Below are 25782 nucleotides of genomic sequence, written 5' to 3' on the forward strand. Positions count from 1 at the left end.
CAACTGCTTACGGAGCAACTTTCTGCCCTGCCTCCTCCCCTTCGCCTTGTCTCTCATCATTTCCTAGCAAACCAACCAACAAGCAAACCCACATAACAAAAACTTAAAGGGTAGAGGGAGTCAGAGGATTTGTAATTTGAGCAGCAGGGCCTGCCCACAAGGGACTATGGGTTGTCTGTCACTGGGCAGTTGGTGGGTGAAGCAGGAAGGCCTTAGAGAATTCAGGGAAATCTGAAGATACCTCAGATCGTTTTGGAGAAGAGAGGTAAAAGATTATAGCAACATACATTGGGAATCTGTTCTTCCCTTGATTTGTTCCACTGTTTGTTCTGTTTGTTCTTTTTGTTATGGGAAATGATCCTTTAAAGCAATTTCTGTCACTCTTTTCTCCTATGTTTCCAAAGAAGGCACCTCATTTCATCCCTTCTTTTTTCTAACAGTGGTTAGGTTCTTCACTTTGCAGTCACTAAAATTCAATATTCCTTCTAGAATAAAATATTTTGTTGCAGAAGACAAGATGTTCAGCGGCCTTTGGCACAATGTCTCAGATGTTCTAAACCACAAAAGACAGATTTCATAATTTGCTACAAACATATAAAGTCAGTTCACAACATATTTTAAAAAGTCCGTGGTAATTTTGTTTGATTGCTTTGGGGTTGTTTCATAAAATGTACTGTGGCAAATAAACTCTCCTATTCATGGCACAAGATATAGTCATAACCATGCATCAAGTTGTTATTTGTGGCTTTTCTAAAGTGAAGCCCATCTCTTATTTATTTAAATTATAATTTTTTTTTCTCCTAAAAAAAAAGAGGCAATAAGAAACATTCTTTAGTTTGGTTTGGTTTGGGTTTATTTTTTATTGTTGTTTTGTTAAACTTGGATTTGTATTCTAAAATAATTACTCCTCATGGAATATCTGCTTATCAGATAGTGCCGGTCATTCTTTTATTATAACAAAAAGTATTTAGTGTTTCTGCCTTCTTTTCTTCATATATAGGTTCTCTGCAGATATTTTTAATTTTTCAATTATTTCAGAATCTTTTTTTTTTTATCCTTACTATCACAATTCTATCCCACGATCCTATGATCACTTTCTTCTTTTTTTTCCCTTCATTTGATAAGCAGTTCAAATATTTCATTTTCAGTTATTATATGTATTCATGGTGTGACTCTTATCTAAATCTCTGCTTCCAGTTAACACTTTTTTTTGTTGTTGTTTGTTTGGTTTTTTGTTTGTTTGTTTGTTTTGCTTTCATCCATTAATGTTAAAACCTTCATTCTGCACTTGAAAACTGGAACTTTTTTTTTTCTTCTAAAATGCCCATCTCCTCTGCATATGTCTAGTACAACTGTGCAAGATGCTTCAAGGGGCATATATGTACATTTTATTTTCAGAAATCACAGAATCATTAAATATCCTGAGTTGGAAGAGACACACAAGGATCACCGAGTTCAACTCCTGGGTCTGCACAGGACCACCCAAAAATCAGATCACATGTCTGACAGGTTTGTCGATTCTTGAACTCCAGCAGGATGGGTGTCATGACCATTTCCCTGGGCAGTCTCTTCGAGCACCCAACCACCTTTCTAGTGAAGAACTTTTTCTTAACATCCAGCCTGAACATCCCCTAACACAGCTTCATGCTGTTCCCATGGGTCCTGTTGCTGGTCACCAGAGAGGACAGATCAACATCTGCCCCTCCGCTTTTCCTTATGAGGAAGCTGTAGGCTGTCATGAGGTCTCCCATCAGGAGAGCTTCTTCTCCAGGCTGAACAATCCAAGTGACCTCAGCCGCTCCTCATACGTCTTGCGCTCTAGACCCTTCACCATCTTTGTAGCCCTCTTTTGGATGCTCTTTAATATTTTTATGTCCTTATAGTTTCTTATACGGTGGTGCCCCAGACTGCACACAGTACTCAAGGTGAGGTTGCACCAGCACAGAGTAGAGCAGGACAATCACTTCCCTTGACTGGATAGCTATTTTGAATTTACCAGCAATCTAGATGAAGCACAACTTTTTTAACCCATATACTTGCATTACTATATCACCTTGGCACATATAACATGATTTTCTCAAATTTTGAACAAATTATACTTGCAGTTTTTCTTCCATGCTTATTACTCATAAAGAATCTAGTCACTTCACTAAGCTACAAATTAGGAGTGAATTGTCATTTTCTTTCATAGAGAAAAAAAATCAGGATGCAATTTTATGGTACCTCTAGGTTATTTGAAAATCATAGCTTTTAACATCTCTCTTAACAAAGTTCACAACAGGGAAGCTCATTTCCGTGAAAGTGTAGAGTTTCAGTGGAAAAATACCTTTAAACAAATTGTTTTCAGGAGCCTTTCTTCATTTTCTCCAAAAGAATATAACACATTGGGATTGTTTTCCCAGTGTCTTCATTTGTGTAGTTATTTATACCTTGACAAACTGAGTGGAAATAAGGGCTTTCTTCATACTTCATTTCTTCCTCTAGCCAATGGAAAATGGAAGTATTGCTCTCTGCAAGGCAAAGGCCTTTAGAACTACAGATGGGGTGAAGAAAATATTCACTAAAAGGTAAATATACTGCATAGCAAAGGAAAGTAGGATTAGGTTAAGAAGTCTGACTGACAACAAAATCATCTTTTGTCTGACAAGATACGTGAAATCAGTTTTATTAAAGAAACATGTATTAGCATAGACACATTCCCTTTCTGGTAAACAAATTGTCTTTTTTGCTCTCCTTTTTCCCAAACTAAAAGCCATGACCACAGTCAATTTCCTCAGCTTCACTGAAATTTTCTAAATACATGTGTGGGAGAAAAATACAGCTTTAGATCAGATTGCTTTAAATACTACTTGTAGTTAGTGGCACTTCTGGGACTAAGGTAGGTAATAAAGAAAATGACCTGATGTAAATTGCCTGTTTACCAAGAATCAACCTAGAGCAAGTAAATATATGCTGTTTTCACTAGTGTTTGCTGTCTATGGATGTACTCTTTTGTACTCTAAAATAATTCTGAAATAATTAGTTAATAGCTTATATATAGCTCCAGTGACTGATAAAAGAATATACAAACTTTTGGCAAATTCTTTTATAGATAACTCATGACCATGATCTTATCAATGCTTCTGGTTGCATTTCTGAAATCAATTGTGGTGGTTGTTTTTTTTCAAACAAATCCCCCCATTTCAAACCCGTCCAGTGACAAGTGAACTGTCTTACAGTACAGCCCATTCTTTCCATACTGGGTTGAATCACCACATCAGTCATTCTTTTGCTTAGTGTTACTTCAACTGTGCATGACTCTTAATTCTTTTCCATAAACTTATTAGAAAGTTATGTTAAGGAAAATACGAAACAAACAAACAAAAGGTAGTAGCTATGAATTTGGAGCCATCCTGTGATGGTTTATGGCCACATGGCCAGGCCCGCTGCTCTGGAGCCAGTCAGTTTGGCAGCTGAGCAGTTGATCACTGTGTACAGGGAGGTTTTGTGAGTCAGTGAAACCCCAGGGTAACGGAGGGGCCTGTCAGGAGCCAGCAGCTCTCGCAAGGTGCTGACAAGGCTTGGGCATCCAACCCCAAGGATTTGGTAGATCAGGTTGGTGGTTGGACTTGATCATCTTGAATGGTTTTTTTACAACTTAGATAATTTTATGGTAATATCTCAGAAGTTCACAAGGTAATGAAGATGTCCTAGAACAATACCAACAGCCAAGTTAATGCACCGTTCTGGCTTATATTAAGGTTTGTTGTTGTTTGTTTGTTTGCTTTCCAGATCAAGGAAGACATCACTCGTTTTTTGATATATGAGCTACAAAAATTTACATCAGTTGAGAGTATAGTTTAGGATGTGTTTTATAGTACATCATTTGGCCTTTAGTAAACATTCTTTATGTACATCCTTATGTTTGGGGAATTCTAACTGGTAACATATTTCATACTGTTTCTGAAATTCTTGAGAAATATATATTGAAGATAACACAATTCAGACACTCTTACCTTTAAGCCACCATAGCAGTCTGTGTTAAAAAAGAAAAATCAATTCCTTCACAGACTAGAGGATTAGGATAGGTTTATGGGTTGATATCTGATTGACAGAGAAGGTACTGATGCATCAGCTGTAGAACTTGTTCTTTTCCAAAGTTGATGAATTGAAAATATGTCTTCTTAGCTTAAACCATGTGCTAAAATAAGTGACTAGGTGCAAATAGCTGTATGAATGCTTAACTTGCATTTTGATATTGAAGTACTAAACAATAGTTCGTGTTCATAGAGGTCTTTAAAATATGCTTGAGAGATTACGTATCTTTACTTTAGATAACGATCAATGTTTGATGTCAATTATTTTGAAAACTAGCATTCTAGTTTGATTTAAATTCACCAGTGAGATCTGAAAAAGAATCTAGATAATGCCATGTGTTTAAAAGTCATTGCATTCTCTAGATGTCTAGAAGATTGATTGCTTTTTATTTTGGTGCTCTTTCATTCGTGCTTTTAAAATGGAGGTTGTTAACTGTCATATATCAGCTATCATGGCTATTTTGAATATTGCTTAGACTGGAAAATCTATGTGCTTTGTGACATAGACAATGGCACATACTCACAGATCTACGTATTAAAAGGAATATTCTTGACCCTGCTAACACATAGAGTTTCAATCTTCAAGCTTGCATATACCTGACATTAACTTCATTTGTTTGGCAAGTACTTCTGAGTTTATTTATTTTTTTTTATTGTGGTGGAGGTAAATTAACATGAAGGATAAAAGACTGCATCATTAAAATATATCCTATACTTTATGTATGCTGCAAACAGGCGTTGAACATGCGATTTTCATATATTCTCATATAATTCTTCATATCAACCTACTCTGTTACCATGAGTGATGATCCACACCCAAACTGAACAACAAATTTCTAATTGATGCCTGCATTCACTAGATAATAGACAGAAGGTTATTAAAGAAGTAGACTATATGTGAAAATAAGATTTCATATTCCTAGCAAATGCACAGGATCTTACACATGTTGACATTTTAAGCAGAACATTTTGAAGAACATTCCGCCTTCTTATAAGCAAGAAAAAAATTTTTTTTTGTTGTTTTTTTTCCTTTACAGTTTTGTATTTTATAGTGGATTCATAGAGCTTATTAACAATAGAAATAGTAATTCTTATTATACTGAGAATTCTCACTAACATGTGAGCTGGCTAGTGATTTGTGTTGCAAAATCCTATGTGTATCAGGTCTTATCCTGGACACTTATCCTATGTGTGTCAGGTCTTTCCTGACAACTAGTTTACATGGTGGCTTTATTATCTTAGGATATGACTGGTGGGAATACGATGATTCATATTTTGTTTTCACACAGCATTAATGTGAAAACATAAAATCACATTTGCAGAAAGGATTTTTAAGGCACCAAACCATGAGAATCACATATATTTCCTTCTTCCAAATAAAAACTTTTTATTATTTCTGTTTTGATACACAGATGACATTTGAGTATGTTCATTTAACCAGTTGTGATAAATATTATAAAACTTGTGGGTCAGCAGTATTGTTTTGGTTAGTGTGATAATTTCATTATCAGTCTTAAGGCTTAACTTAGTAGTTGTTAAAGCACATTTTTGGCATTTTTGAATCAGTGGTGGAGCAGGGAGAATCAGAAGAGAAGGAAGAGAAAACATGTAAGGGTGTTTTGCATTGAATTGTTTACATACACTCTTTCATCCCATCTAACTTTAAGTATATAATTGATGTGGTTAAGGTACTGGCATAATAATTATAAAGTGAATGGAGAGCGAATATTAGCATACCTAGCATTGACATTGGTATCATATTTGACTAGATGAGTATTCATGTACAATATGCAAATGCATGCCGCATTTGGGTGCCTGAAGCTACGTAGAGTTAAGCAGATGATGCAGGTCAGACCTGCAGTGAATTAAACAGAGACATGAGACATACTACATTTAAAGGAAAGACTCCTTAAATGCACTAAGTTTCAGTTCACTGCTTTCTTTGAGAACCTAATCAGAAATAGGAACACCAGGTTAAAAACAATACAGATGAATAGATATTTCATCCTATTTAACTCTTTATCTTAACTTAATGATCTCTTATCTTAACTCTTTATCTTTTTTATCTTTATCTCTTGCCACCCTTAAATAAGGGTGAAGAATTCAGACTGCGAATTTTAGGATCATTTTTGAATAAAATTTGCTCTTCAAATATTCAGGTTTAAGATTTATATTTTATATATGTGTGTGGATGTCCTTTTAACTCTCGTTTTATGTTGTTCAGTGAAGAGAGACTGCAAATATCCAGTTGTGAAAAATAGCTTTGCTGGATCAGACACATCCTCAATTGTGTGTGTTGTTTTAAGACTTGAATATAGTTTACTGGGTTCCACACAGGAGCTGTAACAAGAGTAAGTGTTTCCAAGTTAAGCTTCCACCGAGAAAATGGACTTTGCTTAAAAACAACAATGATCTCCCCACAGAGATGTCAATTCTGCAAACACCTATGACCTGCCCTTTACACAACAGCAAAGCTGGTTCAAGCAGTGTCTGACGGGATTTCAGAAGTTCCAACAAACTCAGGTATTACTTGATAGTGTGACTTGGGGGAGGATATATGCGTATGTAAAGTTTCAGGAGGATACATTAGGGGAGACACGTTGTAGAAAAGAGTTATTTTCATACTGTGATCAGAACACCATGGTGTTTGACTTCTGTGGTTTGTGACAACTTTGCCTTCTATACTCATCTGTCTGCTTCTCTATTAAGTGAGCAATATTACTGAGGCTCAAGAAGGACACACTATCTAGCAATGAGATTAACAGCCATAACTGTGTTTGTAAACTGGCACAGATTAATCACAGCTCACGTTTCCGCTCTTAGAACGCAGACTACTCATTGTCATTCTGAGTTCCACCGTCCCATAAACACTGTCAGACCTTGTTTGGCAAGAATAAAGGAGCCTGGGAGAGACAGAGATTCCACATCTTCATAGAGAGAGCACTTAATGAAAGCACTTTAAGAAAGGAGACAAGCTGACCACTGGTGCATTTCTTAAAATAAAAAATGTGTTTTGCAAGAATTAGCTGTTGTACAAAGAGCTATTGGAGGGAGATTTAGCTGAAAATTCAGCACTGATGGAAATGGAGATGACAATGCCCATTTTATGAAATTTGGGAGTAAATATTTCTCTGATATCAATGCAGAAAAAAAGCTAAATCCCGACTCTTCTCTAGTAAATTCCTGCCTGGCACTCTATAGCATTTGAGACTTACTTTGAAGACTTAAATGCTGCCAGTCTCCCTGAGGAGAAAATGACACTTATAAATATAGAACAAAGGCACTCTTGAAGGACCTGAATCAATGAATAGGTACTCATATGCTTACTCAACTCACATCGATAGTCAATGGACTCCCACATGTCAGAAGGGAAGCAGGTGCACAGATCTCTACAGGTCTGGATTTAATTCAGCTAAATACAGCTTGCTTTTTTTTTTTTTTTTTTTCTTTTCCCTGCGGTATAGTATCATTAAGTTCATTTTATCATATTGTCTACTATTTCCGCCTGAGTTTTACCACAATGTAATTCTGATTTGAACTTCACATATCATTGTTAGTAAATTCATACTTTTTCACCCGTGTTTCTTGTTTAATGGTGTAGGCAACTGCTGCAAAAGAAAATATAAAGATCTTGAAAATAACAGATTGGTGGAAGTTAAAAAAAGCAACAAAAGTAAAGGCATTGTGACAGCTTTTTCTCATTGATATATTGAAAAGTGGTAGTGCTGTTATTCATGCCTTCGATCTGTTCAGACATTCACAGATAAATAGCATCTCGTTTCACTCAGGTGCATTGTAATTTTCTTTGTTAGCGAAGACAGATTTGCTTAAGTAATGGTCTCATGGTCTTTATTACATACTTATTAATGTATTCATGTTTATTTTGATCTGATTTGTCTAGCTGATAGCATATATGAGCACAAATCTAACTGCATAGATATGAAATAAATACCACCAAAAAATCCTTTTTCTCCAAGTATTCAAGAAATACCACAAATAAGAAGGTAGTCTGTATAAAGATAGAATCATAGAATACCCTGAGTTGGAAGGAATCCACAAGAATCAAGTCCAACTTGCTGTACGTTAGGGAACTTCCATTATTTCACAAAAAAAAAAAAAAAAAAAAAGTGAAGGCAAATTATTTCTCCACACTGATATGACGATACCATTATAAATTCTAAGCAATGACCAAAACAACATCCAAATAAAATGTCTGCCTAAAATTTAGTCATCCATTTCTCATCTTCTTCAGCAGCTATAGGGACACATAGAAGATTTGTCATCCCGTGTCTACCTAGTACACTTTTTCAGAGGTGGACTGAAGTTTCTCATCTCTAATTTATTATAAAAGGAGTCTGATAATTATTTAGATGGTTTGGGTGCAGTGGATAACCAACTGTATGTATCTATCTATCTATCTATCTATATATGTATATATATATAAGCTTTTTATTCTTTTGTTCTTTTACCAAAGGACAGCACGGTAAAAGCATCCATTACTGATTTCATGAGTAACAAGAATGTTCTAGTGAACTAGCTTACAAGGTAAGCATCCTTCTATTCCCGCACAAATATACAGAAAAATATGGCAAGGATATACAGACACCATTCTCTTTCAGCTACTGTTAAGACATACACCGAACATCTTGCTTTCCTAGATTTTACAAATTTCCAAGAAAAATTCTGTGCTATTACTTCTTAAAACTGATGACCAGTTTGAGATTTAAAAATCTATTAATATGCTGGTTATTGGTCAACTGATGTGTACCTTGCTTATTTACTCAGAATAAAACAACTTCTGTATTCTCTTGCTTTATAACTAATGCATAAAAGTATTGGAATGAATGATTATGACCTGCTGATTCCACACTAAGAATTCAGGACTGTTGGGGAAGACTATTCTTGAATACCCTAATTAAAAGGCTCAGTCAATTTCCTCCAAATTGCTTTTGCAAAATAAACACAGAGACCTGCATTAAATATGGAAAAGTGCTGTGAATTCCCTCTACCTCAGAAAGAGCTTTCTGAGTTACTGTTGCTATGGCATCCTTTCCTTACTTCATTCCCACTACCGCAGGAGATTCAACAAAATCCTTATGCAGACAAGCAGGTGCTTTGACTCTGGAATTGCTCACAGGCTTTAAATTAGACACCTGCAGAAAGGCTTTACTGAACAAGACCTTCTGTGTCATTTTGCTTATCTCTTCGGTTTGCAAGAAAGCTATACAATAAATGTTCTTTGTACAAATGGTTCACAAGCTATAGCTTCTGTTTTATAGGCTGGATTTTGCTGTTCCTAGCCATGCTGTTTATGGAGTAAATAGTAAATGTGAACCTTGTGTCAGTGTGATGGCTCAGAATGCATTGTAGAAATTCAGAATTCCTGTGTTACTATGAAAATATAGAAAATGACTGTGTCACAGAGACTAAGACCACGATTTTGTAAGCCAAAATACTAAAGAGCAATAGCAGTTTAAAGTGGATTTACTTTTAAAAACTCAGTTTTCAAAGACTTTTGTTTGTTTCAGGTTTCCATGTGTTTCTTCAAAGTATGGCCATACAAAGCTTTGGGCCATCTAAGCTGGGACTAAGAGAGACAGGAAGGAGAAAGAAACGGCAGATGGAAATAAGTGGAGCAGAAATGCATTGAGGTAATGCCTCTGAAGGTAAATTTTTGAAATCATATGCTAAGGACACAGAAAACCTAGGAATGTTACTGAGTCTACCCCCTTCCTAAAGATAGGATCATGGCTGACAGATGTCTGTCTGATCTTTCTTAAAGATTTCAAGTGGTAGAAATTTTGAGATTGGTCTAAGCAATCGATTTCTGCAACTATCTTTCTCTTTATGTAAATACTGACAAATACTAATATATATAAAACAGCAAACAATAGAACAAACAATATAGTAGAGCTAAAGCCTCATAAAAAGTATTATGAGCTTTAGAAATATTTCACTTGATTTAAGACCAGCCGTTTGTATCTTGCCTATAAAGCATGTAACTACTCTTACTGCACTGTAGACTGATACCTTTCAACTCCAGTCTCCATCCCATATTACAGTTCTTCAGCAGTAACTGCCATGTTTGATTCTTCTCCCTGGTACTGGCAGTAGTTATTGTGGCATTAATGGGAGCTTGAATCCCTCTTTCTGTTTCTTTGTGTTAAGAAAAAAACAAATATCTGGAGCAAGTGTCCAAACAATAAATTATGTCATCATAAATAATCTACAAAAACAGGTGAGAAACTGTCATGTCTCATTTCTTAGGACAGTAGTTAGGCTTATGCCAAGAAAACGTCTATGTCATAACATCCTTAAAACATTTTGTCTATAAATTTTGAAAAAAGTATTTTCTGTCGGGGGTTTGGAAATCCCAGTGGGCAATTCAGACCGACTAGTGTACATATCATCCTTGCCAGCACTGAGGAAATGAGGACTATCTATTTTAATACATCTTTTAAAGAATTACTAAAACCTATGAAGCTTGTGGAAGCATTGGACAATGCATCATGTCAGAGCGTTTTTCTGGTTGGCAGTTGCTCTTGATGATTGGGTACCTGTCAGCATGTTATTCAGTCATGAACCAGGCTGTGTTATAACTCAGAAAATTAAGCTACCCTAGGGATTGGTAACACTCTACAGAATGAGTGTAGAAGCATGGTCAGTTGTCCAAATAAACATATTAATTCTACCAGCTGCTTGGTGCCTGTCAATTTGAAGAACTGGCCATAACAGAAGTAATTTAATGTGAATAAATGTATATGAAACTGAGAAAATACTAGTTCTCTGAACTCAGATTTAGGTAAGTTACAGGAGTACATCTGAAATACGCAGTTAAAGCAGTCATTTTTAGCTGTTTTAAGGATGTTTTTGACATTATCGTCATGATCCCTGCTCACAGCTTGGGATTCACAGGATTAAAAAAAGACGTTTGTTGGAATGTGATTAATATGACTTTGTCAAATATCACTTCTGTGACACAACTGGGAAATGAATTATAGAGAAAACTATAAAAATAATGTGTAAAATTCTTGTTGCACACAGGTTTTATTTACAATTTTCAGTGAGCTGTCACCCACTTTCTTCTTCACTTTTATTTCTATATATTCTTTCCTTTCTAATATAGTTTAATTTTCACCATGCTTGACATACAATAAAAGGCAAGATCTGTTTTGCTATAGGTGGCAGCACTAGCTTATTAATGTTGATGAGGTTCCCTCTCTTATAGGAAATAGTTATAAGGATACCTGGGCAGAATATGATTTATATGTAAAGTAATTGTGTTTCAGATGTAGATATCAAAAATATAAGTGATTTTTTTTCTTTCTATAATGAAGGTAATTAATTGTATTATTTCTATCATGTGCATTTTCTGATGCCTAGTTAGAGGTGATTGGACTGAAACCATAGCTGCAGTTTTGGATGAATTCATTATAAAAAAATAAACTAATCCAAAGACACAGATCCACCAAAAATTAGACTACATTCGTGGGTTTGTAGAAATATTTGCATTTCTAAGAAGAACTTCTAAACCGAACTTCCAGAGCATCGGTTTCTAGAATGCTGGGATCCTGCCCTGCTGATGCTGATGTTCTTTATGGATTTGCTGTGGTTTTTTTTCTGGAATTCAATGGTATACTGTTGGTGCAGTTTTTCAGGTCAATACCCCAAACAAATTCTACTAAAGAAATCCAGTCTCTGGTCCCTATTTTTTTTTTGCACTTTGTCACAACAACACAGCCTTTCCTCTAAGTGTCCTTGCCTAGTCATGTGTGAGAGGCTCTTCATTTTATTAGAAGATATTTTCATGTAATTGAGGCATTAGCTTTTTAGCTGTTGTTATCCTATACCACCCAAATTCTTACATTCCTCCGTAGGTATTTTAAGTAAGAAGTGCACTGGAATCTTTAACTTTCAATAAATACAGGACATCCTGAAATATACACTGTACCACACCAGTGGCTACTGCATTATGAACATTCAGTGTGAAATAATTCCTTCTACTACCTTTGATGATGTTTTACAAGACTGAAGAGCAAAAATTCAACCAGAGAAATTCTATGGAGAGTGCCTCTCCTGAGTCATTGCTTGAAAATGAAATAAGGAAGTATTAAATATTAGTTGTCAGACATTAGCAACTAGGGACATTAATTTCTATTTATTTATTTATTTTGCAGACACATAGAATATGTGTGCCTGCAAAACAAATACATTAATAAATTTACATTCTCTGCTATATGATCTATGTAGCATCATTTGAAATAGATACCATACTTCATGCTAGCAAACTACTGCCAAACAGATAGTAAGATATTACTGTCACAAGATTTCCTACAAAAATTCACAAGAAAGGATTATACAGCTAAAAGACAAGGTTTTCAAAATTTAATGTCAATTGCTAGGTTTCTGTATGCTTATTTAGGTTTCCTGCCTGGTTTTTCAAAAACTGCTGAGCACCAATAACTCCAATTAACCTCAATTAGAGTTGTGAAAGATCTCAGTTGTTCCCTAAAGGAACAAGACCTTTTCCAAGAGGATCCCTGTCATTTCAGATATTTGTTATATTGTTTTTGTGACTCTCAGTTGCATGTAATTTGCATGTTATCAGCTCCTATGGAATTTCTAAATATGACGATAAAAGAATGAAAGAAGCAGATGAAATTCAAATGTTCCCTTTTTTCTCCTCTCACTTCTTTCACTGTATTTTTTTCAGAGATTAATGATAAGAAACCAAGCAGGCACTTTAGGAGTTCGTTTGAAAATTCATCCAAAGACTTGCAGCTTTTCATGGAAAACAATGGCCCTATTTTCATTTCAAAGAAGATGGGCTTTTTTTTTTTTTTTTTTTTTCCTGTATATGGATGTGGTTCATGCAAGTTTTGCTATTAAAATCTGAAATGGAAAAATTTTAAAACATTCAGATTTATTGTAGTCCTTGCCAAAATTATACTTCACAGTTCTGTACCAAGCTGCTGCTGGATAAATCTTCATCTTGTCTTCTTTCTGAGGGTCTATACTGTAGCAACTACACCCACTTTCCTAAGTCACTTGACTCTGCCCACCACTGTGACAGTTCTGTTAATGACCTTTTAAGCTTGAAGCAACTTTTATCCTCCAGAAAGTTTAACCATGACTTTCTCTTTTCTTCTATATTTGTCCTAAAAATCTGTCTCCAGTCCCCTCGTCTGTAGTAATTCTTTGAACAAACGAGAGCTAAATTTAGAAAATTATCATTATGATTATTAGCTAGGGCTTTGCTTAGGAAAGCAGGATGTTGGGAAGAGATGAAATAGAACATTGCCAAGAATCAGTTAATTAAAAGTTGACTAAAAATTGTGCTAAGGCTAACATGCAGTTGCAGTTTAGATCACAAGTAAAAATATGTTGAATCTCATTCTAGCATGTCATTCTCATAGAGATATTTTTTCAGCTGCAGTGTTTTGGTGCAGGAGCTCTGTGAAACGTGTTCTCTTGACAATGAGCAAAATGTAATGCTGGAGATTTGGGAGTAAATTAATTATTCTTGCCTTTCTATATTTATTCTAATAGAGGTTAGAAGCACTTGGAGACAAGAATCCCTGATATCTAATATTTCTCTCTTAACTAATATTCAGCTTTATGGTACTATAAATATTATAATCCTATGGAGATTCCCTTAGAGTGATTTCTTCAAAGAAGCACGGTTGGGGCTATAGGGCTATATTTTGACATGCCATAACAAAGCTCCACGTAAGCAACTTTGCTCTCTCGCTCATCTTTCCTCTTTCTCTTGCAGCAGCTCATAATAGGCTGGAGTTCACCCACTTTGTGATCATGCTTGTCCATACCACCTTGTACACATTTCTAGAGGGCTCAGAGCGAGGGGTGCCTGCTTCCCTCGGGAAACTGTGCACCATAATTCTCCCTCATAGCAACTGCTGAGACTGGAAATTGTCCCTGTGTTGATACTTTTGCTTACTTGTCAAAGGAGGAAAACTTTTACTGTTCTGGCAACCTGGGTATCTTTTTAAACCTGGTATCTTGTTACTTTCTCCATATTCCAAAATAATATAATTCTTGTCCCACTTATATCTGAAATTTTACTAAAAAGCCCTAATCACAGCAAAAAATAATAGTAAAACTTCTTTTCTTCAGTGGAGTCAGGGCACTATCTTGTATCTAAATAAATATATAAGTAAATGGACAAACAGTGGTTTGTTTGGTCTGGAGAAACTAACTTCACTCAGCTGAAGACCACCGTGTAGCGCTTTAGAGACTTGGGCTGTCATATAACAGTACTGGAGCGTTTCAGTTAAGATCATATGTTGATCCAAGTGTGATCCAAGAATGCATCTGTCTTGGTGCATTCCAAAGGCTTTCACAGGGTCACAGAATGGTTTAGGTTGGAAAGGACCTCTGCAGGTCATCTGGTCCAACCCCCCTGCTCAAGCAGGGATACCTAGAGCAGGTTGTTCAGGACCATGTCCAGACAGCTTTTGAAGAGTTCCAAGGAGGGAGACTCCACTACCACTCTGGATAGAAAGGTTTCATGTTTGTTAACTTTCCTGATGTTATATTAAATATTCATCATTGTGATAAGCTTTAACTCACAGTTTCCTTAATTGTAACGTACAAGCAGTAACCCTGAGAGCTGTGGAGTGTTTTCTGATCACTTTTACAGTGTTTGTAGAAAAAGGAAGAGTTTTGTATTTTTCTAATGCAATATACAGTGTGACACAGTGTATGGAATTAGGTTTTCCTTTTCTTTTCCCAGCCTTGTTCGGTCTGTTATCTGACCTCAAACACCTTCTGGCTACTTTACCTGGGAGTGGGGTATAGACAAGCAATAGGCTAACATATTGATGTCAGGTGGATAAATCCAAATCAGATGAGTGAATTTCTGAGATTGATGCATTCTTGAATAGGTCTGTAAAGGCTATATTGTCAGTGTGGTAAAGAAAGGAGCAATCAAAATTAAGCAATTACAGATTTTGATCAGCTGTTGAGATTGAAGACTCATCTGAAAAACTGACATGTAAAGAAGGAGGTTTCACCAGGCATTTCAGAAAGACCTTCTAGTCTGAAGACTTCACTGACTGCAAGAAAGGGGAAGAAGTGGAGACAGAGACGCGGCTTAGGAGGGTGATTCTGTACATCCTAGAAGATCTTTTGACAAAGATTCATACAAGAGTAGTGAGAAAATTAAGAGGGTGCGTAGTTTTCCTGATCTCTATTTCTGTTCTGGCTGTAATTGTGAAAAACAGTATAAGTTGTTGAGGCAATTGGTTTTCATGAGCTTCAGTTAATCTGTATCCTTGCAGAGGTATATGCCAAATCATATTAGTTACATGCCTGGACTTTTTGGAAATGAATGTCTTCAAGCTATATGTCTGGAAGAGAAGTGTTAGACCTAGGACCTTAGCAGTCAGGTAAGAAATTCCTAGTCCTTGAGACTGATGTTATACAGAGGCCTTCAAGACACTATTGTTAAAAGCACAAAGACAGAGTCAGTGTTTGGACTTCACTGAGGCAAAAAAGAATTAAAAATTCACGTGTTTTTTGGGAGAGAATGATCAACAAAAGCTGCTCATTGCGGCATTGGGCAAAACGATGCAGTGAGATATCTTTAAAGCAAAGCACAATAACAGACACATTACTTTAGAGGAAAAAGCAGCAGCTCAGCCCATGACAAAATGACAAAGCCCTTAAGCCTGGGCAGACACCAAAGACTCTTGATTCATTTTTGTGTTGTCTTCATCATCTTTACTGTACAACCAGCCTGTCTTGTTTCTCCATTTCAGCCACAGCTATTTTAAAAATAATTGTCTCTCATAAATCTCTTCCTGTTATCTATTTTTGCTCCCTTCCTTCCCTGCCGGCAGTGCTATAGAGAACACTTTCTTTATAGAACCATAGAATCATAGAATATCCCGAGTTTGAAGGGACCCGTAAGGATCATCGAGTCCAACTCCTGGCACCACACAGATCTACCTTTTTCGACTCCTTATGTAAAATAAAGAAACAAAAACAGTGTGGTTTTTTTTTTCTGTTTTTGTTTTTAATTGATCACTAGTAAACTTATATTTTCAGCATGAGGTAACATCTTTTATAACATTACACTTTTCCCCTCTATCTATCTGTCATATAACAGTGTCAATTTTGGTGATAATATAAAGTGATGGAAAGCAGCCAAGCAGAAAGATCATAAATAAATGTAAATCATTTTAAAAAGTGTTTACACTAAAGCACTGGTTGCACGACCTTTGTAAATGGTTATATTTCTCCCTCATGTCAGTGTGATTGATGTCTGTTGGATGAATCGTAATGTCAGAGAACTGTGAGTGCTGGGGGCACCCTGGAGCCAGGGTACCAGGGGAGACTGTTGAGGGACAATCAGGGCTGGTAGTGCCCTCAGAACCGTGACAGGTAAGCCAGATCAAGATACAGATCCACCTAAAACTTAATTTGACCACAGGGGAAAAAAATCAAAATAAGCAGTACTTTTTAAGTGTTTATGTTTCCATGCCCTTAGTATTTTTTTATACAACTTTAAAATTTGTCTTTGGAATTATTGCTGTTGGTGCAGCATATACATATGTATGCTGTAGACAAATACACAGTTGAAACATATTTTGAGGCACTTAGAACCTGCAAGGAACATGTGTTTTTGTGTTTTGGAAAGGATAAATAGAGTAAGTTAAGTTACGATATGTAGATGATAAACTTTAAAAGACCAAGAGATTCAAAGAAGTGCCTAACAGTCTGATTGACTGTGCTTAAAACAAACAAACAAACAAAAAAAACATAAAAAATAAGCATTTAATTATTTCTGTCAAGCAACTACTCTTGGATGTCTCACTGGAACAGGCTTTCTCCTATATTTCAGTATTTGCTGGTTTAATTCACTCAGAACAATTCAATGACAGATTCATTTCCATTGTATGACTGCTTGTGGCTCTTTCAAAAAGCAGAAAGTACTGCAAAGGCAGGTAAATGACAAATAAAATAAAAACTCAAAACATAACAGAAGTTTCTCTAACCTCTGAAAAGGTGTGGGGTTACTCTTATGTTAATTGCATGGATTTTCCTAGCCCAGGGGATAATTCCTTTAAAAGCTTTTAATGTGAAATAAAGATTCAGCAGACCATTTTCATTTAGGATGAGGAATTTTCAAGGCAAATATCAGAACTATTTGTACAAGCTAAGCAAATATTAGAATGTATAAGAAGAAATAAACCCAAGGGAATCAAAGTTAATGTCATGAACCATTACAAATCTGGAAGGAGTAATGAGGGAGAATCTACAAAATCTAGTTAAAGCTAAAAGTCCTCTGAATGTAATTCTGTTGGACCCTAATTAATTTAGGATCTTTCAAGATACTATCATCAAGATATTGTAAAGAACCAAAAGTTTAAAATATCAGAATGATTAAAAAAATGCAAAGTGCTTGTTCAAAATCTAACTTACTGATAGTGTGAGTTGGAAGTGCCTGTGCCCCAGATTTCATCAGAATCTCATTTCTTTTTTACTAAACAACTAAGAGCTGGGTCTATGTTCATCTTCAAAGTGGAGATGACAGCTGCAGTTATGTAAGTCAGAAAGGCACTGTGAGTATTTAAAGGTTGGATGTAATTGTTGTTATTGTCTTTCTAGAATAATTATACCTTACATTTCCCTCAACATTCAGTGGCTGGATTTTGGATCAGCCACAGAAGGGACTAGAACCACAGAACCCTTTTGTGACTTGACCAGGCCTATTTTCAGACTCTGGGAGGTGGTCATTAGTGTCCCCTTTGAAATAACGATTTGAGGAGCCTGAACCTAGTGCGTTTGCACTTAAGATGGCACTAGGTTTTATATCGTAGGTGTATATTCAGGATTTTCTAAATGCTGAGTAGGTGTCCGTATTTGCATCCACACGTGAGTCATATAGACAAAGCAATACACAACACACACAATGCAGGCTGTACCAGTAGAGCTCAAGATCACAGCAGACATCTCAATGCTTGGTCTCAGTTCTGAAAGATTTTGCAACTGAACTGAAAGACTCCAGCATCCCCAGGTGACAGAGTTCAGGATTTAGGCTTCAGCTGAAGGAACAGGGAGCACAAGACTCATTTTCTGACATTCTTAGGGCTCTAGACTGACTTGAGCTGCCTTTTGGATTAGGGCAGAGTAGTATCCACATGCACCTCTGTCCTCTCCAGGATTTGTCTCCATCGGTAGGACAACTTAAATTCTAGACTTGGAGGTATCCCTTCCATCTGTGTTTTGATTACTGAATTTACATACTTCCTTTACCTTGACCTAGCTTCAACAGAGGAAAAGACATCTTGCTGATTTTAAGGGTGGGCTTAGACATTGCCAGCTCTGAGAAGACAAAGGGGGTTATATCTCTATTAAACACTGACTAGTGGCAAACAACCACATATATTTTGCCAGTTTTCAGGTCCTGCAAAACAGCTGATTGTCACTGCAGTTGAGAAGCAGAACATGTGTTGTGGCAGCAGCTTTGGGAGAGGAGAGAGGAGCCCCTTTCAGAAGCAGAAGTCTTCTTCTCCACCCTCCCTCCATCCCACCCCCAGCAGGTTCAGGATCTGTAAACAGATTGCTCACACCTTTATTTCTTCCATTCTCTTGTGCATCCTTGGTAGAGAGGCCCAACTTTTGTCAGATAGCAAAATTTAGCCCTGGATACTCTTTTGAGAAGCCTTGGACTACCTTGGAATTCACTGTTTTTGCCATGTAAATGGTTGGCCTAAGACATTATCTTGTCTCTCTTTGAGTTCAACAGAAATAAGCCATTACAGACCTTCTGTCCTGAGCCCTACCCTGGGGATGCTCTATGGGTTATCCCATACGAGGTTCATGGAATTACAGACTAATTTAGGTTGAAAAGGACCAGAAGAAGTCATCTGGTGTGATCCCCAGCTAAAAGTGGAATTGGCTTTCACATTAGGTCCACATTAGGTCCAGTTTCTGTAGGCTTCATCGTGCAGAATTTTGAGCATCTCCAAGATGATGTCTATGTGGAAGGAAAGTGCTATTCTCTGTTCTGAATTTAGAGGGATCCCAGACAGTTTCCTCAGACTGTACGATTTCAAATAACTAAAATATGAAAATTTTCATTCCAGATGTCAAACTATTGTACTGTAACCACCTTTCTGGCTGAGGCATTGCCCCTGAACAGCAAAGAATGAAAATATGACCTAGAAAAGCAAGCAGTAAAGACACTAATTTGTAGCATAACTACAGAAAAAGAGATAGTGAGTAGGTCGCGTGTATCCAAATGTAGCGCCAATAGGGAAGATGAAAAGGTCTCTTCATAAAAGCGTTTGGCTTTGGGCAATGCTCTAACACTGAGGCTGCTAGATGAAAGGAGATCACCTTATCCTACATCCTATTTTGAAAGTGAACAGTGTAGCCAATTCAATTATTTGAAGGATTTTTTGGAGTCATTTACACTGGTTACAGGCTCAAAGCTTAGGATCTTTATCGGGAGTTAGCATTTCTCTTTAGTTCCGCCTCAGTTATAAAAGGCAAGATTTCAGCCCCAGTTAGCATTTCCCAATGCTTCACTCTGGGCAGCTTTCCTCTCAGTGTCTGAGATTTTTGGGCTACCATTTTCAAGAATCTGCCTCTTCTTATTCACTTTTTAGATGGCCCTGGACACTTAATTCTGGGATCAGGATTCTGCTCAGGGGCATTGCAACATCGACCTGCAGAGATGCTGAAGTCTTATTATATCTAGCCCTTGACTAAGAAAGATCTTCAATTCCTAACTATCTATATGAAACAGCGCCTAAGTTTTATCAGGAACTCAAACAGCTTTACACTGCTAACATTGTTTTATTATTTCAGAGATTTGTAAAAACATTTAATGCTATGACAATGTATTTTATTCCCTATTGATAGGTGGTTTACATCTTTACCAAAGCTCAAGCCAGCTAGTAAGCATTAGAATAATTATTTTCCACTAATCTGTTCCTTTAACTTTGAAGTAATTAGCTGAGTTGGGCAGCAAAATTGAATGTTTCCTCCAAGGGTCAGTAAAGGGACTCTGTTTAAGTGCAAAAGTTGATTACTTTGATATAAAGAGGGACAGTATTCTTTGTACCTCTGGAAAGCTGCCTAACTTGAAAGCCTTATAATCTGATTTTCATAAATCCTATTTAACACATTATTATTTTCTTTTTAACAGGCTATATCACTCTTTTCTGATGTTACCACTTGTTTTTCATAATAGAATCACATAGCTCTACTTACGTATAATTTGTGAAATTGTCACCCAAATGGTATCTTATATCCAATCTTTTTACATTCATTTTCAATCAAGAGCAATTAGAATCAAATGGCACACAGTTTACATTTTACAGTCATACTGACTCACATGTGTGTCAGACTTTAAGGTTCTTGCTCCAGAAGAAAAACAATTTGCTTCCAACAGCTCACTCATGCCTCAGTAAGATTTGGGGAAGTTTAATCTTTGACCTGAAGGGGCATAATAGAGAAAGGAAAGAGAGAGAAACTGTTTAACATTTCATTTTGGCAAAGTCCAGTGAACTGTGTTGCAGTCAGTATGCAAAAGACAGAGAAGACAGAAAAATAAAATAAACACACATTAAATATAGAGATTGTAAATAAGTCTTACATGCAATTCAAAATGAGTATTTTCTCCCAGTTGAAGAATATTTATCTGATCAGAAATCCATCCTGAAAAACAGTTTCCAGTGGATAGCTCCCAGTGGTACTTTATCCAGCAGCATTTTTAATATCATAAGCAAATGCATTTCCCCCACTTAAATTTGGGTCTGTTATACAGTCTAATGAAAATTAATTCTAGCAAGTCCCCCTTTATACTTGGCACGAAAGTCCTTTGCTGAACAAATGCAGAGTTCTGTACAGGGCTCACAAAATCTTCTAGTCCAGCATCTTGTCCAGCTTTCCATTTTCAAAGACTTCACATAATCTCACTCGTAAATGTATCAAGCTTCACCTTGAAAAGACTAGACCTACAGGAGTAGGGCTACTCCTCTGATTGAAGGTTATCTGGAAACTTGTCGCATCTTTAGCTTTGTTCTTCTTTCCAGATCTGTTTATTGGCATTTGCTGTGCCAACATTGTTCTTGAGGCATGTTGTTCTTTTCTCTCTCATGGGTGTTTACCTTGCTGCAGTGCTTTTGTCAAAGTAAGCAGGCACAGCTTTTCCAAGCGTGTGGTTGTGAATCTGATTTTTTTTTTTTTTTTGCCTGGCTAATTAAGCAGCCACTCACGTTGCACTTTGTCTAGACTAATACGATCTATCAGAGACTTATTGGCAGTGGACTATTTTAGGCTGAGCACTCAGTTAGGCATCATCCACTGGAGAGAGATAGACCAACAGAGAGACAGAGGGATAGGATAGACTTCAGCTGACAAGTTTTGAAAGTGAGCAGAAGTTCTCTGGTGTTTAACTCTCTTCATATGGCCTAAAGCACCTCTCCTACACCTTCCTTCCCATCCCTGCCCCGCCCCCTCCCCCCCCCCCCCCCCCCGTCCTTACACCCCTTCCATTTTTTTATCTTTATTTGAGAAATTTTCAGACTGCTTCCTGATTTATTTTTATGCCTGCTTGCGAACAAATTTGTGCCTGTGCCTAAAAAACAGAAAGGATTTTCTCCTATGAGAAAAGAACAGATATGCAGTGATGTTTTGACACAATGTCGATTTGAACACAAAACCAGGAGTTTTAATGATATTACATTAGAGCTGATAGTGTTTGTTACTGTTCCCCACCTCCATATATTTTTATGATAGTTTCCTCACACTGTACAACTTCTTGTTGCACAGACTGAAAATTCTGAGGGATTTATCCATGTATTCGAGAGGACTTCTCATGAATTGAAGATTGCAGTTTTCTAGGAACTTGTTCATTAGAAGATGGAGCTGTAGACAGGTTCCTGGGGAAAAAAAGGAAAAAAAAAAGAAAAAAAAAAAGGTTGTGGTGGAGGTTCTCCTCTAGGTTCTTATGACTTGTGAGGTATGCTGAACATCAGTGTGATAAGCACAGAGGACTTATCTTCTGTGCAGTCACAAAGCCTTCTTATTCCTCTTCCTTGCAGAATAGCCAAACAGTTGTTTTTCTGTAAATACTGACTAAAACTCTGTCATTGCACTTTATTGAGACCTAGTTATTCACTAAAAAGTAAATATAACTATTATTAACTTACAGTGCTGTTTTAAACTCTACTTTTTAAACTCTTCAAGTTTGCTTTTTAAAAAAGTATACCTATATTAAATCTTCCCTGCTCATGCTAAGACCAAATTAACACTAGTACTGGTTTGTTAACACTAGTACAGGGTGGGCTGGAAGATGACTGATTGTGTCATAGCAGATATTTCACAATTCACCTTCATCACATGGAATGATGGAGTAGAGAATTAAACTTCTCAACTGTGAAAATAAGAATTTAAAAGTCCGAAGGGTGAAGGATGTGGGAAAGCATATACTTTTTGATTCAAACAAGTGTAATTCTCTTGGCTGTATTCAGTGGCATTATGTCCTTTAACCAGCAGAGTAAAAGATGGCTGCTCCCTTTTACAGCCTGTATCCCATAATACCTCTTTACTTAAGGAACTTCAGCATTCCCTATTCACTTCACTCACCTGATAGAACTCAATTGTTCACATACAGAAATAGTTTATGAAGAGAAGTTTGTATGCTAATTGAGAAAAATAAGTGGAAAACACACAAAAGTAATATTTAAGGTAAATAAACTCTAGAGCTCTGAGTGTTTTAGCTTTCAGAAAGAGGTAAATAATCTTTCTTGATCGTCAAAAATATGCAGGTTGTGTAACAGCCGTGTAACTTGCCTGTGCCCAGCTTCTTCAGTGAGCTGATTTCAGAACAAAAAGCAAGCATTTGTCTTACTCCCACCATTTTTTTTGCTACCTACAGGTATTTAGTGCCTCCTCCATTTGCTGTCTAGTTAGTGACATTCATCTAGTCGCTCCAGTTCTTTAATGTTAATCTCTTTTTAATCGAATCAGCCCATATGTCAATTATTTATCAACTCTTTAAATTTTCTTCTGAGCCCCCTCTAATTTTTAATTCTTTTCAATTAGGAGGATTTTTGTAGGCGGCTTGAAATAATTACACTTGTATTCACCAGTTATATTCCTAATTAGTAATGATTCCTTTTCTAAGGTTTATGGATGACATGTTGCTGAGTACAACAGCTTTCACATTTAATAAGAAAAAGGAGTCACTAAAGTTTAACAGATTTTTGGTTGTTTCTTTTTTTTTTTTTTTTCTTTTTTTTTTCTTTTTTTTTTTGTGATATGTTATCAGAGCAGACTTTATTTTCATTTTCCATATTTTCCATTCAGCTCTAGTATCTGTAACATCTGGAGTTGCATACACTTACACAAGAGGATAAATTTATTTCTGTGATTTAAGCTACTTATGTGCATGTATCTGTAGCCCGGAAAACTTAGATATATACTAATAAGATTTATAATTAAAATTTGAAAAAAATTATGGAATGCAAATTTATATAAAGTGTTCCCTTGTTTTTACAATGCTTCCTTTTCAGGAAAATGTTTTACTTTGATGATTAAATGTGGAGTATAAAAGATAATGCCAGTTATTCAGAAGAAAAAAAAATGTTTAAAGAGAAAGGATTGTGAAACTCACCTGAAATATTTGCCTTTTCTCTCACCTGAGCTTATCTAACTTCAACTTACAGTGGCTGAAGTTGTTGATTTTTTGTTGTTGCTGTTAGTTTAATTTGCTAGATTTTCATTTTCCACTGTACACATATTTAAACCTTGAGATCATCCTTCTCCAAGTATACTTGCTCCAGAAATCCCTTCCTTCAGGGCATGTATTTCAATGCTATTACCATTCTGCAGCTAAAGTTAGAAAGCCCACTAGCTTTTTCACCACTTTTCTTGAATTTGAGAAGCAATGCAGAGCTAGATACAGGGTCCTGTACTAATTCAAAAGCAAGATAGTATAGCTTCTCTATTCTCCCTTAGTAACAACTTGTAAATGCAAGGTTTAGCTGAGCCCTTTTGCTCCTGCCTTACATTGGTAGTTCATATTGAAATGATTATAGAATCATAGAATCAATCATTTAATTTGGATCATCAAGTCCAACCATTATGAATCAGTGGAAGACATTTGCCTGGATAGAGTCTGTTGGGATGGTTACACAGCCCACCTTTAAAAGACTGGTGTGTATGGAAACATCTGTTAATGTGTGAACGTGTGTATGAATGCAATGCCCAACACTGCCTGGGGGATTGTTTGCCCAAAACTAACTATCTACATAGAAGAGCAAGAGAACATCAGCTAGGTTAAAAAGTAACCAGGGAATTACAAAGTGACTTCTGAAACAAAGAAGGAGCCAGCTTGTACAGAAAATATACAGCAGTTGTTCCACAATGAGATGTCATTTTGTTGTTACTGCTTCTGGGTGCATGGCTTTACATGTGCGTGCATCTAAAGTCATGTTATGTTCTTTCATTAAAGCAACAGGAAGATGCAGCTTCTTTCCTTTTTAGAAAAGGTCTGGTCACTTACACTTTTTATTATTTTCCCTGCAGCATATTAGTTTTCAAACATCTGAAGATAAAAGTTTGTTTACATTCTGGAAAAAAAAAAACAAAATCTACTGTAGAAAATATGGTAATTTACAATTATTTTCCTTCAAGTGGCAGACTTCTAAAAGATTCTGAAATCAACTGCCACTTGGCAAGTGAGCAGAGATTTATTAGCTTATCTGAAGTTACTAAGTGAATTCCTACATGAATTCCTCCTTTCCACTTTATGAGCTCTGTTTACTTTCTCTGGTTTGAATTTTTTTGTTTTTCTTCTTCTTCCTTGTATGCTTGGGCAGCATTCTCCCAGTGACTTCTCATGCTTTTCTCACAAAGCAGCTGCAAACACAGATGTTCTGCAAAGCATCCCATCTGTCCATCTGTAGAGATCTCGGGGCAGATCCTCAACTGCTCCAAATTGCCCCAGTACCACTTAAGTGTAGAGTACTTGTCTTATTCACACCATCTGGCCTTTTGAGCCACTCTCTGTTTATTTGCATAATTGAACATATTGTTTCAGGCTCATGCTGTTTAACTGTAAGATTTCCTGGCCAGAGGCTTTCATAACAGCATACTGTACAGTAAATTCAAAAAGCTACGAAAATAATGATTCTGATTATCCATTTTCTTTTACCAATTCCTAAACCTGTCCCCAAAGAGCAAAGCTTTCTGTAGCTGATGCTAGGTAAGAAAGACTTTGAGCAAGTTCCTGGAAAAACTAAGCACAAGCTATTTCCAATGGAGTGCCAAATGGAGCTTCTATAGACAACAGAGTTAATACTGAAAGACCAACACTGAGGTTATTGATTTTTTTTTTGTTACACTTCATACTTTGCTGTTATCTTTCCGATTCAGTGTCATTAGACCATTATTTTACTGGACTGTGTCACCATCATTATCTTTATTTTTTCTAAAGGGCTTCAGAAAGATTTTACTACCCAGTACAAAATGAAAGAAGAATGTAGTCCATCACCATTAGCTGCTAGAGTCAACAGCCCCCACCCTAGATCTAGGAAACATAAACATACTAGTCCCACTGCCTTTTTTATACCAGATGAACAATAGAAAAAAAAAATTACTATGTGTTGGATTCTGCTTTGTTTAGTTTCTTGGCCTTCCTAAGCAGAGATGAAGCAGCACTGTC

At 36.4% G+C, this 25782-nt stretch overlaps 1 long non-coding RNA gene across 6 annotated transcripts in view; it reads left to right on the plus strand.

Moving 5' to 3' along the window:
• Positions 1-149: 149 nt before the first annotated feature.
• Positions 150-25782, plus strand: part of LOC106036972 (uncharacterized) — a 36881-nt gene continuing 11248 nt past the window's right edge. Inside the window, exons 1-7 of one of the 6 annotated variants that reach the window (XR_001207753.3) lie at positions 171-265; positions 1399-1509; positions 2485-2567; positions 6500-6599; positions 8551-8621; positions 9605-9727; positions 12790-12900. This is a non-coding gene — a long non-coding RNA (uncharacterized lncRNA). Of the gene's footprint in view, positions 266-1398; positions 1510-2484; positions 2568-4057; positions 4697-6499; positions 6600-8550; positions 8622-9604; positions 9728-12789; positions 12901-25782 lie in introns of those variants that run through there. The other 5 variants (XR_001207755.3, XR_001207754.3, XR_010830714.1 and 2 more) reach the window with 5 other exon arrangements.

The sequence above is a fragment of the Anser cygnoides genome, chromosome 1 (assembly GCF_040182565.1).
Source record: "Anser cygnoides isolate HZ-2024a breed goose chromosome 1, Taihu_goose_T2T_genome, whole genome shotgun sequence".
NCBI classification, from domain to species: Eukaryota; Metazoa; Chordata; class Aves; order Anseriformes; family Anatidae; genus Anser; species Anser cygnoides.